Consider the following 10,447-nt stretch of genomic DNA (forward strand, 5'->3'; position numbering starts at 1 on the left):
AACTGTAAAAATAGATGACTGCAGCCTTATTGCACATTCTGGGGGAAGAATGACCACAGACTAGTCAGGATGCCATGGTATATAGCCAGTTGAATTGGCAACAGAATTCAGCTTTGGCAGACAGGTTTTTTTTTTTTTTTTTTGGTGTTAAGCTTTGCAATAATGGTCCTGCTGTCTCTGTATAAACATGGATGCTCCTGAGGTTAGAAACAGCATCATAACTCAGTGGTTCTGGGTTCAAATCCCATTCCTGCCACAGATGTGCTGAGTGACTCAGGACAAGTTCAATTAACTTAGCCGAGCCTTAGTTTCACCTGTTGTAAATCATTTTCCACAGGGCTTTCCACTGGTGCCCTGTCATGTGCGTTCAAGAAAAATGTGAAAACTTGCATAGCTTTGCTATCCTCTGTAATACATCTTTATTTTATGTTTCTTTTCCGCCCAACTGTTCTTCTAAGAAGCAGCTAGAATTTCTCATTTAATCAGGAAGCCATTTTTTTTATCATCAATGGAAAATGTAAAAACTCTGTGAGTTAAAATTGAATATTTATGTCAGGTTCATCTGATTAGAACTTCACTCTATTTCATTAATACAGAGAAATGTCACCCTTTTAACGAATGAAATGCATCCATAATAGAGCTATATTTTTAAAGGCATATCATCACAAATGGCCATATGCAAAATGCCCTTTGGAGTACATGCAAATTCCTCAACTGCAGTCTCTCTTCCCTCTTCTATGCATCCCTCACCCAAGTGAAAATTCCTATTTACTGGAAGAGGCAAGGTTTCATTATGGAGGAAAACAATTTTGATTGCTTCCCTATCTGAGAAAATATTCCTCTTTTGGCCTCTCACCTAGGTATACTTTAAGGGGGTCATAAAACCTTCAATTTAAAATGTTCAGTGCCACAGATAGCCTTGAATACGCCTTGGAGAAAAGCAGAGGATGTGTTAAAAACATTAGAAGCCAGGCAATTTTGAGGCTGTTCAGCCCCCACTAGCTGTTCTCCCTGCTGCTCTCCTCCACCATGCTACCAAGTCTGGGATTCAGAGGGGCCCCAGAAAAGGGCCTTTGAAACATCCCCCCAAGTCTGGTTGGGAAGGCCCATCCCTTCTTCCCTGTGGCAGCATCTTCAAGAAGACTTGGCAATAGCAAACAGTACAGTCTTCAAAAGAAATCACTGAACAGATCATGTCTCTGGGGCTGCCCTCTTAGCTCTACAATACAGCACCAGCTGGTTTAGCATAAGTGCTGAACCATGAGCACAAGGTGGTAGACTCTGTGAAGAGGTTGGTTTTTCATCTTCTCTTCTTTCTCTCCCTCTCTCTTTTTTCTTCCTCCTATTTCTGTTTCCCCTTCTCCCCTCCCTCCCCTGCTTCCTTTCCTACTTTTTCCACCCATCTATTAATTTATTCAAAAAAAATTTCTGTAAGGTTCAGTATTGCCAAGTTTAAAAGTGTTAGGCTCTGGCAATAAAGATGAATACCCTGAGGGAACCTCTAGTTCAGTGACAGGAGGTCTTTGTGTGTTAAATAACCCTAACAATGGGAGGTTCTCTGTAATCCAGCTGAAAGGTGAAGATGATCACCTCTGCTTACCCGAGAGTCAGGGAACAGAAAGCGACTTTGAAGTGGCTTGTGAAAGAGCCATGAGCTCACTAGGCAAATATAGAGGAAAAAGGACATTCCAGGCAGAGGAGGAAAGAAGTAGAAGCATGCGTGGCTCAGTGACAGTACTGAGGGAGCTTTGTGCACCCGGACCACTCTAAGCGGGTGGTTTAGAGGAACCTGATTGTGAGGACAGGAGGAGTTAAAGCTGGGCAGGTAAGCCAGGGACAGATGAAGGAAGACCACCCAAAAAGATTTCACAGATATCTTTAGACCTTTATTGTGGGTCAGATGCTGTTCTTGGGCCTTGGGACACAGTCTGCACTTTCAGGAGGCTCATATTATTTGAGGAAAAGACAGACAATAAAGAAGCAAGCAGACTCTAATCTGTCAGACACTGATAAATGCTATTAAAAAAGTAAAACAGGACTGAATAGGGCAGAGACCACAGGGGGCATTCTCCTTCAGGTAGGACAGGTGGGAAAGCCCTCTCTTAAGGGCTTCAAAAGAATATGTACTTTTCAGATTCACTACTTTCAAGGTGAGACCGGGACATCTGTACTTCTAAAAATCATCCCAAGATTCTGATGTGCAGCTGGGGTGAAGCAGCTGTACCCCAGACAGTGGGGCCGTGGGAACAATTTACATGAGAAGGATGCCCAGGCTGGGCGTTGTCCTGTGGTTAGCTCACAGTGCAGAGCAGGGGCAGCTCTGGGGAGTGTAGCATGGAGCTTTAGACTGGAGAGAGGGAGGCCTACTGGGAGAGAATAGGTCATGAGGAGGTGGTGGTATGTGGAATTATATCTATGGGCTTCTGCCTGCAGAGGTAGAAAACACTTGGGATGAACTGGTGTCACAGGAGCTCAAAACTTAGGACCCAAAGAGGTAGGAGTTAAGAACTGCAACCATTTGTGTGCCAAATTCTAGGCCTGCCAGCTACCACCTTGGATGGTTTTCCCAGAAAACCCTCATCCAGGAGGTGGAATTCATTTTAACTTCGTATAAAACTAAAATGCTCAAATCCAGGGTTCAGTAAACTTTTCTTGTAAAAGAAGACACAGTAAAAAATTAGGTTTTGTAGGTCATACAATCTCTGTCACAATTATTCCACTGTGTCATTGTAGCTCAAAAGCAGCCATTAAACAAATGTAAATGAATGGGTGTGGCTGTGATCCAAGCTACACCCACCATGACTTGATTTATAAAAATAGGCAGTGTGGGGCACCTGGGTGGTTCAGTTGGTTAAGTGTCCGAGTCTTAATTTCGGCTCAGGTCATGATCTCAGGGTCCTGAGATCGAGCTCCAAGTCAGCTCTGCACTGCATGTGGAGTCTGGCTAAGATTCCCTCTCCCTTTCCCTCTGCCCCTCCCCTCCCCTCTGTTTCTCAAAAAAAAAAAAAAAAAAAAAAAATATATATATATATATATATATATATGCTGCCTGTATAGGCAGCAGGCTGGTTTGGACCCTGGGACCCTGGATGGTAGTTTCCCACACCCTGCTTTATTCAGGAGATTCTTTATATTGTGGCCTTAGGCTCTAACAGAAGGAGGTTGATGAGTATTTTACTTTCTTATAAATGTAAATGAGGATTTTACGCTCTTATTTTTATTAAGCAGCAAGTTTAGACTCTATTTCCAGCTCTGTAGGTCCTGGATTTGTGCTTTATTGGGTTAGCAGAATTGTCATACATTATAATCACACAGGCGACAATATAGCACAGTGTCAAGAGCAGCTGCAGAGATCCACACACCTGGGTTTAAGTTCATCTACCATCCAGCGTGACTTTAGATCACAGAGCCTCAGTTTCCTCTTTGTAAGGGTTGGGCTAGATGACTTTTAAGGCTCTGTTTGTACTAGTAGTCTATTTCTGTGTGCATTGTTCATTATCTGGAATGCTAGTGAGATTGATAAATAGAGGCCCAAATAGAAGAGGCAGAAGTCAATCAGATGAGAAATGACACAGGTCTAAAAGAGAGGACTGGCAGCATGGATGGAGATGCCAGCACACAGACGACAGATGTTTGTGGTATGATGCCAAGCACACTATTAAAATTAAATGAATGAGTAAGGTTGTCAGTGTGAATGCAATTAGATGGATATGAGTACCACGGGATAGGAAAGAATAGAAGATGATCACGAAACCCTGAGTTTGAGGGACAAAAGCCTTGGCCATACTCAGCTTGGATAAAGGATAGGGAATATAGATGGATGTGGACCCCAAAATGACGACTAAAGAGTCAGGGCTGAAGGAGTCTGGGTAAGGATCTTTTAAATAGGGGCACGTCCACTACCTGAAGTTGGCCTCTACTTTGTCCCACCCAATTCCATCTGGTATATACCTTCCAGATAAATATTCCCTAGCACATAGCTTTTACCCCGTTATTTGACTGCTCAGGAAACTGTGGCTTCCTATCACCCATCTCCTTGTACCAGCATTCTACATCACTGATAACCCGGCCTACTTTAATTTTTAGGTCCTAGGCTTATCTTAAGCCTCTGTACAAATCCTACATCCCTGGCATCTCATTGACACCTGAGCACACCTGGGCTTTTTCACCTTCGTGTCTACCTTGAATCACATGTTTTCCTTACCTGAAGTATAATTTCTCTCTCTTTATTATCTATCTATCTATCTATCTATCTATCTATCTATCTATCTATCTATCTATCTATCTATCTAGCATCTATCTATTTAAAGACAGGGAATACTTTATTCAAACCCATCAGAGAAATGAACAAGCTTGAGTCTATAACAAAGCATCATGTTTTAAAATATAGGTCAGTAATTGTGTATCAGAGTATACACTGCTACATACAAATTAACTGATCAGACCACAACTTTTTAATGTTTAAAACAGAATAATATTCCCTGTAAAAGTAGCACCTTTGTGACATTTTTTACTTTAGTATTCTTCTCCTTCTCCTTCACCCTCTCCTTCAACAGAATCCACACCAACCTCCTCATAATCCTTCTCAAGAGCAGTCATGTCATCCTGAGCATCAGAAAATTCTCCTTCCTCCATGCCCCACCCACATACCAGTGAATGAAGGCACGCTTGGCATACATCAGGTCAAACTTGTGGTCCAGGCGAGCCCAGGCCTCAGCGATGGCTGTGGTATTGCTCAGCATGCACACGGCTTGCTGTGCTTTGACAGATCACCACCAGGTACCACAGTGGGAGGCTGGTAATTAATGCCCACTTTGAAGCCAGTGAAGCACCAGTCCACAAACTGGATGGACTCTTGGTCTTGATGGTGGCTATAGCAGCACTGACATCTTTGGGAACCACCACACCATGGTAAAACAGGCAGCAAGCCATGTATTTACCATGGCAAGAGTCACATTTCACCGTCTGGTTGGCTGGCTCAAAGCATGCATTGGTGATCTCTGCTACAGAAAGCTGTTCATGGTAGGCTTTCTCAGCAGAGATGATGGGGGCATGGAAATGGATGCAAGGATAGGGTACCGGCTTGGTCTGGAATTCTGTCAGATCAACATTCAGGGCTCCATCAAATCTGAGGGAAGCAGTGATGGAGGACACAATGTGACCTATCAACCTGTTCAGGTTAGTGTAGGTTGGGAGTTCAATATTGAGGTTTCTCTGACAGATGTCACAGATGGCGTAATTGTCTACCAGGGAGGCAAAATCAGAGTGCTCCAGGGTGTGGGTAGTGAGGATAGAGCTGTTGAACTCAACTAGAGCTGTGGATACCTGAGGAGCTGGGTAAATGGAGAAGTCCAGCTTGGACTTCATGCCATAATCAACAGAGAGACATTCATTCCATCAGTAGGGAGATGAACCCAGAACCAGTTCCCCCTCCAAAGCTGTGGAAAACCAAGAAGCCCTGAAGACCTGTGCCCTAGTCAGCCAGTTTCTGAATCTGGTCCAAAGCAGGGTCAATAATCTCCTTGCCAATGATGTAGTGCCCCTGGGCATAGTTACTGGCAGCATCTTCCTTGCCTGTGATGAGCTGCTCAGGGTGGAAGAGCTGGAGGTAGGTGACAGTGTAGATTTCATCAATGACCGTGGGTTCCAGGTCTACAGACACTGCCCTGGGCACGTGCCTGCCAACACCTCTTCTCACTGAGGAAGGTGTTGAAGGGGTCATCTCCTCCCCTAGTGGTTTTGTCACTTGGCAGCTGACCATCAGGCTGGATGCTGTGTTCTAGGCAATAGAGCTCCTAGAAGGCATTGCTAATTTGGACACCAGCCTGACCAATGTGATGGAGATGCATTCATGCATGGTTGCTACTTTGCAGCTACCAAGCAGAATGGTGGAGAGGAAATGGAGAGGTTGTTGCTTCTTACAGTGCAACTCTTAGGTGGTCGATGTAAGAGAACCTGCCTACATTTTAAAATGTGTCTGAAACCCCTCTGTCTTCAAGCCTCACTATTACTCTGAACTTTTCATGCTACCAAGTCCATAGTGTCTTTGTGCTGCTCCAAACTCCCCAACACCGAATGCTGTGGTCACTTATTTGGTATTTTTCACATGCTGCGTGATGCAGGAACCCCCACACCTGTGGCATGTCTCCTTTACATAAATGTATGGCCTGTGTGGATTTATATAACCTTTGGGAAACTCTGAGAATTTCAGTTCTAATTCCCATTTGGGACAACTGAATCTCACAGGGTGGGTACCAGCTGACCAGAGAGAATAGTTAGGGATAGGAAAGAATTAGCACTGACTGAGCACCTACTATGCATCAAGCCCTCTTTTGATACCTTGGAAACAGGCATTTCACTTCGCTTCACTACAACTCTGCAAAGTAAATGGTATATTCCCCATTTTTCTAGGTGAGAAAACTCATTGAGAAAAATCAGGTAAAATGGCCAACTTTGCAAGGCAACTCGCTGGTGGATCTGGGGTCAGAAAGGCCCAAAGCTCACACAGTTGTGAGTGGAGGAAGAGCAGCACCGCAGAAAGCTTTGGAGGCAGGCGGGCCCACCATGTTATTTTGAAGATGAAATGTGAAGATGTCTAACTATGCCTGGCACAGAGTAGGTGTTTAACAACTTGTGGCTTTTATTATTAAATCACATTTAGAAGATAAAGTATTTTAATAATTTCCTCTTTGTCCCATATTACTTAGCAAATGTATGACTTAATATTTGTCATATAATTGATATAAGGGCCATTTGGTCTACATTTTGCCAAGCAATTGGTTTGACTTTTTTCAAAAGAAAAAAGGATAGATATGCTGTCTCCATGTCCTCACACAGAAGAAGACCAAATTCAAGAGTCCTAGAATATGTGGGGTCTCACAAAGTTTATGATAAGCACTCTGAGTAAGGGCTGCGTTTATTTTCATTACTGCCATACCGGATGCTTAATAAAAACATGTTCCATAATGCTGGTGAATAAATGGATATGTTTAGGAAGTACCATCAGGAATCCTGTCATCCCTTTGAGCACATTATTCTTATTCTGATGATTCTACTGAATTGGATCTAGATTCAATTACAGTTGTTAAACTGGCTCATTATCAGAACTTTTTTGTTGTTGTTTTGTTATTTCTTTAACTTCTAGGTTTTTGGACTATATTCCTGGAGAATCTGATTTATTGGCTCTGGATATTTAGGAAGTTCCCCAAGAAGTTCTGCCCATCAGCCAGGTTTGGAGATACCACATATCTAGATGATGATGACCAACCTCCACCCCAACACCTAGCCACACACACTCTCTTTCCTTTAAGAGGCACTCAATGGACTTGAGTCAAATTTCCTTGTGGCTGACCAACCATGGGTGACAACATCACTCTTTCACCCCATGCTGATCACAAACCTCCTGAAGACAATGCCCATAGGAAGTGGGGCAACCACTATTATTCAGGTCTGCATGGTGTTTGAAAAGCAAAGGAAGGAGAAGTAGAGTGTAAGTTGAGGGATCATAGGTCCCATAGGCCACTCTGCCAAAGAAGGCCGCTGACATTGCTAAGTGCTTGTCATGAGGGCACCCTGAGTCTACATTTTCTGTTTTAAGGCTGGAAATGCTCTTCTTGGACAACATGCATCCAGGCTACCCTCCACCCTTCTTACTGTAACTATCCAAACTCCACCCCTTGGCCTTAACCTCAAGAATTGAAAGTTCTCCTGAACTTTCTAACATCCCCTACATGGCCTGATATCAGACTCAAGGACAGGTCTCAGAGATATCAGGACGGCAAATGCTACTCTTTGTGAGACAACTCACTGTGTTAGAGGGGAAGTAGGCAGAGCACATGAAATGGGCACTCCATATCTATAGGCTGGGACCAGCCAGTTCCTCACCTGTGCCAGGCTCTTACTCTGCAGCTTTGCTCTAGTTTTTCTGAGCCCGAGAAGGCCACCTTTCCTAGACAGGCACCAAAAAACCCTCAGCAAGGCACCACCTCAGATTCAGATTCATGTTTTGTTACAGACTGGGAAATATCAACCTAGAAGGGTTGCAAAGAAAATGTGATTTAAAAAATTTGCTTTGAAAAAATTAACCCGGTAAAAATAATAATATGTAAAAATTTGGGGGGGAACCCACTTAATTTTTGGGACTATAAAAAAGATATGAAAAAGTCCTAGAAACATCAATATAAGTTTGGTAGATATCATTATTTGACACACAAAATATTCTAAGTAAAAATTTTCACAGTATTAAATTTTAACATTAATAAAAATAAATAACATATATTGTTCTAGATAGTTTAGAAATTTCTACGGTGATAGAAGTTTTGTTTATGTTTCTTGTATGTTTTTTGTTTGTTTGTTTTTTCATTTTGACATGCACAGAAGATAATGGACAGATTTTTTTTATTTTGACAAAATATATGGAACATAGAAGTTATCATTTTAGCTATTTTTCAATGTACAGTTTAGCAGTATTGAACAGATTTTTTTCTCTTTTATTCTTTGTGTGTTCTCTGCCTCTCTTACCCTTGCTAATTTGTATTTACTTTGAATAGGTATTCAAAGATATTTAGATGTTTTGATGTCATGTAGATACCCATCTTTGATTAAGCTCCTAAACATGAACCGGTTGATGTGCCAAGTTTTTCATAAGTGTTGTCTCACTTACTCCTTGCAGCAACCCTCTGAGGAAGGCACTATTAATATTCCCACTTTACAGAGGAGGAAAGTGAGGGTCAGAGAGGTTGTATTGGTTGTTCAAAGTCACAGGGCTAGTAAGAGAAGCTGCTGGTAAGTGTTTTGTCTATTGCAGAGGCAGGATGGTAAAACAACAACACTACTGTCTCTGTGCGTTTGATTGATCCACTTTGCTGAAGACAAAATTAATGCACATCCTAAATCTGTGCTTATACATTCTGAAGTTTGCCATTGCAAAAAATGTCTGAACAAATATAACAAACAGAGCCTCAATGCCTTTTACAATTTGTGTTAGGTCTCCCCAAAGACTCTGAATAACTGTCACAATCCAATATACCCAGCAATCATGTAGAACTGTTTTTATTCAGCTCAAAAATGGAACCATAAATTTCTCATTTGCATACAATGGAAGGGACGAGCATTCATCTGTTATCATGTGGGTGTTGTAGCTAGAATTCAAGCTCTGTAATAAAGCTGAGTGCACATTCTGACTCGTAGGTGTTTAGCTACTATTTAACCTCTTTCAGCCTCAATTTCCCAGTCTTTACTATGGGGATGAAAGGAATACCTACCTCCTCAAATTGTGATGATTAACTGACCTGCCAGGTACATTGCTAGAATCTAAATACAGCTTCTAATTTATGATGGTTCAATTTATAATTTTTTGACTTTACAACAGCAGGGAAGTGATATACATACTTCAAATTTTGAATTTTGATCTTTTCCGGAGGTAGCAAAATGCAGTATGATATTGTTTCATGATGCTAGGCAGTGGCAGCGAGTCACATCTCCCAGTGAGCCACTGGATGGCAAAGGCAAACAACTGACAGGCTTATAACCAGTCTGTGCCCATATAACCATTCTGTTTTTCACTTTCAGTATTCAATAAATTACATAAGATGTTTAACACTTTATTATAAAGTAAGCTTTGTGTTAGATGCTTTTGCTGAGCTGTAGGTTAATGTAAGTGTTCTGAGCATGTTTAAGACAGGCTAAGCTATAATGTTTAGTAGGTTAGGTGTATTAAATGCATTTTTGACTTACGATATTTTCAACTGACGATGGGCTTATTGGAATGTAAGCCCATCGTCAGTTGAGGAACATCTGTGCAAACTAGCTATAATTAGTCATTCATTTGTCAAATATTTATTGAATTTGTCCTGTGTGCTGGGCACAGGATTCAGTTGGCACAGATGACTGAAGAGTGGCCCTAGCCCTTCAGAGTCTTGAAAGGGTAGGCATAGATGAACAACAAATTCTATTGTGGAGGATATTAGAGCAATCTCTACAAAATGAAAGAACAAAAGGGAGGGGAGGGAAGAGATGGGAGCAGTGAGGCAAGAAGGCTTCAGGGAGATGACTTGTTCTTAGCTAACATCTACTGCATTTCTATGCCATGCAAAACAAACTGTGCTGAATATTTAGTCCAAACACTACTTTTTTAATTTTTAAATTTTTAATTGAAGTATAGTTAGCATATAATACTGAATTAGTTTCAGGTGTACAATGTAGTGATTCAATAATTATATATTATGAAATGCTAACAATGATAAGTATATTACAGTATTATTGACTGTCTTCTCTATGCTGTACTTTTCATCCCTGTGACTTACTGATTTTATAACTGGAAGTTTGTACCTCTTAATCCCCTTCACCCATTTCACCCCACCCCCAGCCCCCTTGCCTTTGGTAACCATCAGTTTTTTCTCTATATTTATGAGTCTGTTTTTCTCTTTAGTTTTTGTTTGTTTGTTAC

General features: G+C 41.6%; 1 pseudogene; it reads right to left on the bottom strand.

Moving 5' to 3' along the window:
* Positions 1-4,515: 4,515 nt before the first annotated feature.
* On the bottom strand, positions 4,516-5,857 carry LOC114206577 (tubulin alpha-1A chain pseudogene; annotated as a pseudogene).
* Between the last annotated feature and the right edge of the window lie 4,590 nt (positions 5,858-10,447).

The sequence above is a fragment of the Eumetopias jubatus genome, unplaced genomic scaffold (assembly GCF_037043125.1).
Source record: "Eumetopias jubatus isolate StellerSeaLion01/CBP00866 unplaced genomic scaffold, mEumJub1_p1.0 scaffold_7, whole genome shotgun sequence".
In the NCBI taxonomy this organism is placed as follows: domain Eukaryota; kingdom Metazoa; phylum Chordata; class Mammalia; order Carnivora; family Otariidae; genus Eumetopias; species Eumetopias jubatus.